Below are 10,413 nucleotides of genomic sequence, written 5' to 3'. Positions count from 1 at the left end.
CTGCAGCAAAATGCTGTTTCATAGCCTCCAATAAAAGGAGTGCTTTGTCGAATAAGGCTCATGTTAATAGCTATGTATTGGATATGTATATGGTTATGTAAACTGGTTTTTTCTTATGTTGAATGTTGGGGTGATGTTGTATATATAGTCCTTTTTATACTGGGTACAGCTATATTTGCATGCCTTTTTCTCTTTTTTAAATGCTTTTAAAAAAAATTAAAGGCTGTAATAAATAAAAAAAACAAGTGTGAAAAAAATGTCACTGGGAAATTTACCTGCTGTATTTTTCTCTCTCTCATTTGCTGTTAAATATGATGTGCTTTCATTTCCCCCATTCTGCAGAAGGCAGCAGATCCATCTGATAATATTCTGCAGATCTGCAGATCTGCAAAGGACTGTGGTTTGATCAGTGGCTTTATCAAAGGCAATCAAAAGGAAGTTTATGAAGCAGTTTTAGCAGTTTCTCTCAGTATGCAATGGTCTGTCTATGTATAGAGCCAAAGTAGACAAGCTGGAATCTACAGGTATGAACTGTGTACATTTATGAAGTTTTTAACTGATATAAAAATGCTGTGAGAGTCTGATCCTTATCAGGCCCACAGTGGTGGCAGGGTGAGTGCTCCCCCACGAAATTTTTTCAAGTGCTGAAAAAGCTGCAATTAATAAACGTATTTTTTTGAATAGCTCTAAGATGATCTGGAAGTTAGATTGCTGTCAGGGCAACCCTAAGAATACTTTCTTGGGAGTACTGTAAGTCAGGTGGCTTTATGAGCTCCTGGCCTTCAAAAGTCAGAGGAGTTTATTCTGTCCCCTTCCCTGAAACAGAGTCTCTCTGCTCCATTTCTAGAAAGCTGACCATGCTTTTTGTTCTTTTTGATATTAGCTTGTTGGGCTTGAGAAGGGCTCACCATTTGTCCTTTAAAAAGACTCATAGTCATAGGGTTGCCAGCTTCCAGATAGGGCCTAGAGGTTATCCTTGGGAAATATTAAAAAGTGCATGGTGGAGAGCTGACAGCAAGCAAAGAGTTGATTTATTACGTTCTCAACAAAAACCAACAGAACAGAGAATCCTCAGTTCTTTTGAGTATTCCTGGATTAGTGACAAGGTAAAAAGCATTATTTTACCTGGGTTTGAATCCCCCCCCCCCAAAAAAAAAAATCTGGCTTAAAAAAACAAACATTTGGAAGATTTGCTCATTCAAGTGGACATGACAGACAAAAAAAATCCTTGTGTCATGGGATATTTCAAATGCAGGAATTGTGTGGCTTGCTCTATGGTTCTTAAATGTAAGGTAGTTTCCTTCCCAGGGTTGAACTTTGTTAAGAAGTTAACTGGTTTCTCTAACTGTAATGGTACAAATGTGGTGAACTACATCAGGTGCAATTGCAATTTGCTTTATATCAGCCAAACTTACATAAAATTGGAAATGAGGGTGTTGGACCACGCATCGCATATTTGCAATCAGAACCAAGACACCCCAGTGGTAGAACATTTTCTTTGGATGCATCATTCTCCTGAGTCTTTTTGCTTTGGTGTGTTGGCAATGATAGACAACTGTGATCGCTACACAAATATCCAACAGAAGTTGCAGAGGCTAGAAAACTATTACATTTTCCGCCTGAATGCACTGGAGCCATCTGATTTAAATCAGACTCTGGACTATACAGCATACCTGTGAACTGTTAATGGATTGCACCTGTGCACTGACTCCACGTGCTTGCTCCCCCTCTCCCCTTAAATATGTTGTGGATTCTCTGCTGTCTATGGATTTTGTGAAGCAGCTTAAGAATCGGCAGCAGGCCATGGTCTGACAGGGCATGCTTTTTATAATACATTTTACTTGACTTGATGCTGATACTTGACATACCTATGCTGATGACATTTTTGTTTTTCACACATTTTGAAATTGTCCCTGGAACAATTGCTGGGACACCTTGAGATAACTTTATTCTGATGAGAGAACATTGCATGTGAGCGTTTAGTGGACAGGAAATATTCTATTTGAGTTATTCTGTTCATGTATTCATGGGTCATGAGAATGTTTTTTATTTGCTTTTACAGATATCTGAGACTTTGAAATGCTTAGGTCGGATTTTTATCCGGATGCCCAGCTAGTTCTTTGACTGGTTTAAGCTGAGAATTAGACACTATGTATGTGTATTCATACTAAACATTTTTCTGATTCTTTGTAGCACATTCAGTGCAATGTTGAAACATTGAGTGGTGTATGCAGTCACTGTACATAGAGTGCATAAATCAATAACAGAGAAGTGTTTGAATTTTGATTTCTGTATGATTTATTGGGTACTCAATGCCCTATTAAGTAAGACAAGTTGTACAGCTTTTTTTGTGTGTGTAATTTTCTTTTTTCTAAGCTTGCAGTTGGGGTCTGCAGATCTCCCAGAATTTCCGGACTATAGAGGTCTTTTTCCCTGGAGATAATGGCTGCTTCGGAGGGTGAGCCATATGGAATTATACTTTGCTGACGTCTCTCCCCAGTCCAAACCACACCCTACCCAAGTTGTACCACCAAATCTCCAGGGATTCCTTAACCCCACACAGGCCCCCTAGAGTATACTTCTGGGCTACCAGGAGTCCTTGGAACAATTTTAGAAAAGCTCTGCCTTAGGCAGCATTTATACCATTAGGGATCAGTAACATTGATTTCTGAAAAGATGGGCAAAAGATGTATGAATAATGACATTGTTCTGTGCAGCTATTCGACATGCCATTTTCAGTCCTACAAAAATTACCACAGGCATAGAGATTACTGGCATAGCTATTATGGCTTCCATCAATACATGGCATTATGGTAAGCAAAATACCTTCTAGGTGTCATATGGAAGAAACTCCCCTAATCTCACTCTACAGAATGTGATACTACGAATAGTTAAGTATCCGAACTGCTGAAAATGTCCTTGTCTGTATTGGATTCTCACAGGCAATCAGTCTGGTCACTTAAGATCACATTTGGAAGGGTGAGCAATCCTCTTAACTACACTTCCTACCAGCAATGGGGTTGCTCCATTGCTTAGGATAATGGGATAGTGTTCTACAACTCAGGCTGCCATCAGTCTGTCTCCTTACTGTACTCATCAGACTTTCAGCTTTGTCAGTCTCTGTCTTGCCATAATCTCAGCACTGCAAGCACTGTTCTCTACATAGAAAACTTTCTTCTCCTCCTCACAAGCTGAGAGTGTTATAAGAGAACTGTGACTGACCCCAGGTCACCTAGCAGTCTTCATACGGAGGAGTGGAAATTGAAATCAGTTTCCCAGATTAGAGTCTACTGCTCCTAATCACTATGCCATCCTGGCTCTTTAAATTGATTTATTTATATTGCATTTCTTTACAAATATAAAGAGCAGTGGGAGCAGCAGTGGGGTAGGAGATTAAGAGCTCGTGTATCTAATCTGGAGGAACTGGGTTTGATTCTCCGCTCTGCCACCTGAGCTGTGGAGGCTTATCTGGGGAATTCAGATTAGCCTGTACACTCCCACACATGCCAGCTGGGTGACCTTAAGCTAGTCACAGCTTCTCGGAGCTCTCTCAGCCCTACCTACCTCACAGGGTGTTTGTTGTGAGGGGGGAAGGGCAAGGAGATTGTAAGCCCCTTTGAGTCTCCTACAGGAGAGAAAGGGGGGATATAAATCCAAACTCTTCTTCTTTACTTTACTTTACAAGAAGAACTAACTAAAAATGTTCCATACATGAAATCATTTTGTTACCAAAACTTCTGAAAAGTTGTCTCCTGAAAGGAAAAATGTCAGGACTCCTCAAAAATATCTTTTCTGACACTAGTAATCTTAATTCTGTTTTGGGGCTGGTTGTATGTAATTGATTACCCAGTAGTGAGGGAATTCTCTGATTTCTATATGTGACCAAGGGCCTCCTTGTTTTATGCCACTTTATAACATGGAAAATAAGTCGAACTAGGGATCTGGAAGGTTGATCCAGCTGTTTGAGACTTGCAGTGCTCATATCTTTTTTTGTCTCATAAACCTTAATCTCCTGACTAGTGTGATAAGTAGTGGGTTTTAGGGAAGGCATGTGGAAAAGGCATTCATCTCCTGCACTGAATATGCCTAATGTTTTAAGTGCAATTGCAAAATGGGAGGTTGGTTTAGATTGGTATTTGCATAAGGATCCATTTTTCCCTTTTGTACAACTAGAGATTTTTTTTCTAGAATGCCTTCTAAATGCTGTGGCTTCTGCAGTGTTACAAGGGAAGAGGGTGGAGCAAAATCAGAATTAATTGACACTGCTTACTGTTGATTCTTTTTCCTGCTCACATTATATGCTGTTGCCTTTTGTCCCACAATCTCCAATGGGAACCAGGTGCCACTGTGTACTGCAACAAAACATCCAAATCAGCATTCTGGAAAAACTTTTTGTTCAGACAAGAACTACACACCTACAATCAACCAAGCCCACAAGGTATGTTTGGCAACCTACTAGGGACATGATAGACATACTTTTGCTGCCTGATTGAGACCTAGAGTTTCCAGGTCTCCCACTATGGCAGGAGATGTCCCACTGGCAACCCTCATTTTCTACCTCTACTCCTTTGGCTGGTGTGAGAAAAATTAATTAAATTGATAACAGCACAATATTGTGATAACACACCACTGCATTGACAGTACCCCTGTGTCCCTACTCCATCTCCCATTGGGTGCCAGCCATTAGATTTGGGAACACAGAAACAAGGGGATTGTCAATCATTAGTCATAGCTGTGTTTGTTATGGTAGGTCATAAACTGTGTGGAATTGGTTTCGTTAGTCCATGCAGTGAAAAGAAGGCATGATGAAGTATAACTAAGTCTAGAACAATGTAACAATGGAATTGGATGTAGAAAAAGTTTCTTTGTTATTGTTTTGAAAATATTCCACTAATTATAGATTTACCTCTAAAGTAACTACAATTAAAAAAAATACAAGAAACAATTTTAAGAAAATAATCTGAGACTCAGGTCCCTTCCGCACATGCAAAATAATGCATTTTCAAACCACTTTCACAACTGTTTGCAAGTGGATTTTGCTATTCCGCACAGCTTCAAAGAGCACTGAAAGCAGTTTGAAAGTGCATTATTCTACAAGTGCGGAATGAGCCTCAGAAATGATTTTGAATAGAAGTATAAGCATATTTAAGCATCTCAGAGGGTCTTTTGCAGGTACTATCCTGTAAGTGGGAAAAAATAATTGCTTGCCTGATGAGGTTACGGAGACTCCCATTCTCTTGGCTTTCATCTAATCATACAAAGTGGAATAATTCAAGAGGACTTTTTGAACAGGTAAGTCGAATTGTAATGTAATGAAATGGCCAGAAAATTATATTGGTAAAGGACTGTAACCTACACCACTGCTAACTATCATTGCAAGTATGCTCCAGAGTAGGTAGTTTCAACACGATGTATCGTGTTTAAAGCTCATACTTTGTTTCAGCTCTGAGATTTGTGGTTGTTTTTGACTTTCTTTAGTCAAAACTCTATTGTATTGTTCATTGGATGTCCCAGTCTCTTCATTGTACTTGATTTACACGATATATTCTGCCTTGAGTCTTAGCAAGAAAGGCAGATTATAAATAACTAAGTAATAAATACTACTAATAATATTAAGCATTTATGGGCTCTTATAATTCACAGTACTCAGTACTGGTGTTGTTTTAAGAAAATGGATTTAGGGCAACTGGATAATTATGTGTATCATTTGAGTGGATGTTCTAAATAATGAGGTAAAGTATCAGAGGAGAAAAACACAAATATTTCTTATCAGTACTTTCAGATGACTCAAAGCCTGACTCACAAAAGATCTGCACTGTGTAGTGTGACCATTCATCCTGCATACACCAACACACAAAACCATGCTTTAGCAAATCAATACAATTTATATCTTCCTGACCAGCAGAATGTATGGCTGTTTTAACTAATATCATACCACATCTCCTGATATAATCACCATTACTTAGCATTCAGTGGTCTAGATATGCCTGGTCATTTGTGATAATCTAATCCCAGGTTTGATGCAGAAGCTTGGGAAACCATGAATGGTCCTACTCTTCAGCAGATTAAACCAAAAATAAATAGCATGTATATAACTCTGCAAGATTCTTTTTGGCCTAATATAAGTCAGAGGGACTATATATCAGTGGGAGAGTCACACATGAGGTCCTAGTCTCAATTTCCAAAACCTCCAGTTTAAAAGATATTAATTAGCCCATCTGGAAAAAAAAACCCTTGCAATGCCTAATATCTTGGTAAGACACCATCAAGGCATAAAATTTTATATTAGATGGACCAATGATCTGACCTAGGGTATGTTCATAAGAAACACTGAAGAAATTATGTTACCCTGACATATCCTAAGACATAATTCGCTAAGAGATAGAACGTGAGTTGATGACACACTTCCAGCCAATTGGTGTGCAGGATTCATTTCCAACTGTGTAAATGAGTACTTGTGGGACTTTTTAACTTAATATATTTAGCAGAGTAGCAGAAGAAGAGACCAATAGACAGTTGCTGGGTTTTTTAATAAATGTTTATTATCTTTATATGCCATTAAAGGTTAAAATGAAATGAAATGAAATGTTTACTATCTATTAGGGAGTGTTTACATGGAAGAGAAATAAAGAACAGCTTCCTATCCTAGCACTGACTTGGTTACATAGCTCTGCACCGTGTGATCCCACATGGTGCTTACCTAGCAAGGCAAAAGGTTTTACCTCATGTGGATCAAACAAAGAAACATACTTTATTGTATAACTTCTGTCTGCGGGACTAGTCTCACATAGCCAATGCTGGGGTTAGCTGACCAATAGCTTAATTAATGGACTGGTCATAAAACTCTGACCTCAGTAGCTAATTAGCATGCACCCAGTTAACCCCTTCATGTCTGAATTGTGACAGACACTTGCAAATACCAACAGTCCTGCATGGTGATTGGTTGGCAGTGCATCTCTCACAGATTGACCAATCCCTCGCTTTCCTTCCTCCATGACCAATAAGCCAGTTGGGCCCACTGGGACAGTGGAACCAAGGCCCCTCCCTGCTGGGCCAGGCACAAGCATCCCCAGTTCCCCACTCACCATCTCACACCCCACCCCAAGGACCAAGCTGGGCCCCATGGAGCATTGGCAGCAAAGCACCTACTTTGGCACCAACCCACGAAGTCCCCTGCCCACGCTTACCCCCCAAGAAGAAGCAGGATTTGGTGGGGCAGAAGCAGCAAGCTGTCCTCCTATCAGTTCTGGCACCAGCCCATCAAGTCCCCTACCCATTCTCCTCCCTCCGAAGAAGAAGCAGTACCTAAAGAAGAAGCAGGACCCCTCTCCAGTCCACTGAATCCCCCACCTGCCCTCGCCCTTTCTACAGCCGCTCACCCTTTCTACAGCCCCTTGTATTCCTTAACACAGTGGGATTTACTGCTAGTCTTCACATACTTTTGTAGTGTCCATGACTCACATAAGCAACAAATCACAATTCTGCGAGTTCAACAATATGTCATTTGTAAGGTATGTTACCAACATAATGTGTAATACTCTGTGCATGAATAAAGTTCAGTGTACAGAATAATGCAGGGATAGGTGCTTGAATAATAATTTCCCATCTTCATTTCTTTAAAGGTAAATAAGTTGTGATCTATTTGCAATGTTATCTGTTCCTTTGTGCCAGGAGATGTTTGTAAGCTGAACAACGTAGAAGAACAGTCTGTGAAAACTACAAGACTGGCAATTGAAAATGATGGTGAGGAAGGAAATTATATCCACTGGTTCCATCCCCTACTCCCAGTGCCATACCAGTGCTAAACTGTGCCCGGGGGCATGACTGCCTCCCCATGCCCCCCCCTCCACACCCAGCTCCCCATGCCCCTTCCCTGCCCCATTTATGGGAGCCATGGAGCCAGCAGGGAGGCTGAGGGAGGGTGCTGCTCGTGGACAAGGATCAGGGTGGGGCTCAGACTGGCGCCATGGCAGCAGGCTGGCTCCTGGGCCACATGCCACCAAGCCCTGCCCCCCAACCTCCCTGATGAAATGGTGTGCACATGGGGACATGGAATACTCAGAGGCATATCGAGGGAAAACAGCGCCTGGGGACAACACCTGGTCAAGTGCCCCGCGTCCTGCTAAAGGTGGCAGCTCTGGTGGATGACTCAGGCAAGTGCTACAGGAGCAGGCCAGCTCCTGCCCTCCATGTCAGCAGGGAGATTGGGGAGGGTAAGAACTGTGCGGGGGGGGGGGGGGGCTCTCGGCTGCACATCTTTACTTATATCTTTTTAAAGGGATGTGAAAGATACACAGGTTGTTTCCAATGTCTACATCTACTGAGAGCCTAGAAATCAACTGTGTTTGGAAGATGATGTTGTTAACACATGCGGTTATCATGTTTTTTTGAACAGAAGCACTATATTTTGCATATACATGAAGGTTCTATACAGACAAAATGGTGACCACTTGCATTGGGAGCAAAGTGTTCACTGACTTTTCAGTATGTTCAGGCTTAAAGTCTGAAAATGGTTTTGCTCTTTAATCCAGAGGAAATCACACCTGGGGAGTACTGCCCCTGGAAATTTTAATTGCTTGAGGAAATGCGGAGTACCTAACAAAATAACCATTACTTCAAATAGTCCAGTCCCCAGGTTAGTAATAGCAACTCGGCCCTCCTTAATGTTTCAGAGTTGTTTGGTTTAAAAGGGAAAGACTGAACTGAGCCTAATAAACATGAGTAGCCCTGGTGTGTTCCTCCACTACACAGACCTCTTATTTAGTTGGTATTTTTTTAAATCACATCATCCATCACAAACATTTGTCACAGCTTGCTGCTGTGATTTTCAATTGCATTTACCGTGCTGGTTCATTTAATTACATGGCTTCATGTTCACAAAAGAAGTTTTGTTATGTTTATCATTTGTTTGGCAGACATTTTTCAACCCAACATAATTGGCAGTCATTCTGTACTGGCCTCTTGGGTGAGTAGGGGGTGGGGGTGGGGGTGATCATAGCTTCCAGATTGCAAAAGCAAAGATACAGCTTGCTCAACTACTGTTCAGTCGACCTTGTTTATTTATTTCTGGGTGAAACAGAAGTCCCTTTGCTGCAACCCCTGCTCTCCCCCCCAACCCTCAGCCTACTAACATAAGCTTGACCTGAAGCCAAATTGCTTAATCAAGAAGGTCAGTAAATATTATGCAGAACACATTAAAAATGTTCTATTTGCATACTAGCATCCACATATTGCATTTCAGCCAACACTGGTCTTCATCAAGCTGTAGAGACTTGAATCTGTTTTGGCAAAAATGAAAGCTGGCCAGAATGCTGAAAGAGCTCATTATGAGGCTGCTAATTCCAAGAAGACAGATATTGCCTTCAGGATTGACCAGGAGACTGTCAGTGAACCTGGTGGATAACTACTTACACAGGGGATTTCAATATTTGCAGCACCAAGTATAAGTGTGTGTGTTTTATTTGGCCAGGAATTAGTTGCAAACTTTCTGGTTAGGCCTAAAGTTCTCCCATAATTACAACTGTCAGGGTCCCCCTCCAGGGTACCAAAAGGGGTACCCGGTTGCCATCCCACCTATCCCTTCCCGGGCGTTGGTACCTCCCGGCCTCACCCCTGGTCGTGTGGGGTGGTTCAAATTGGGTGCCCTAACACACCCCAGGCTATCCAGCCCAGACTAGACAGTCAAGAGGAGAGCCTGTTCACACCACAGGGCTCCCTTCCTCCAGCCCTCCAGCCCAGACTAAGCAGCCAAGAGGAGAGCCTGTTCACAGCACAGGACTCCCTTCCTCTAGCCACTTCTCTTCCCTGCCTGCTATTCTCCTCCTCCACTAACCCCTGTGTCTTCTTCCCAACCTCTCCCTGCTTCTCCTCCAGCCTCCGGTCTCCTGTCTCCGTCCTTCCCTTTCCCACAGCCACAACAACTCTCTCCCAGGTGTCCTCGTTCCTCTCCTTTTATCCCCTCCCCACCCTGCTCTGTTCTTGAAAACCCCTCCCTTCTCCAGCCACGCCTTCCTCCCGACCATCGGGCTCGGCCCGGCACCAGCTGTGAGGCCGGGACGCCGCCGCCTCCTCCAGCGCCACCTGCCCGCGGAGCGGCCGGCCGCGACTGCTCCCGTCCGGGGAGCGTCAGGCCGGCAGAACCCCCGTCAGCTGCCCCGGGGATCTCGGCTGCAGTGTCCGCCGGCCGGAGGCGAGGCCCCGGCCGCCCCGGCAGGCTCGCCTCCTCCCTCCCCGGCCTCAGTCCAGGGCCGGGGTGGCCGAGTTCCATCGGCGGCGCCGGAGCCGCCTCGGCGTCGACGCAGGGACTCCCCGCCTCCTCCATCCGGCGCCGCGCGGGGAGCTGCGCTTCTCGGCCCTGCGGCCGAGCGGGCGACGACGGGGGTGGCCCGCCCGAGCCCTGTGGGGAGGCTGGCA

This window comes from Sphaerodactylus townsendi, linkage group LG04 (genome assembly GCF_021028975.2).
Source record: "Sphaerodactylus townsendi isolate TG3544 linkage group LG04, MPM_Stown_v2.3, whole genome shotgun sequence".
NCBI classification, from domain to species: Eukaryota; Metazoa; Chordata; class Lepidosauria; order Squamata; family Sphaerodactylidae; genus Sphaerodactylus; species Sphaerodactylus townsendi.
Note: the sequence above shows the minus strand (reverse complement) of the source record.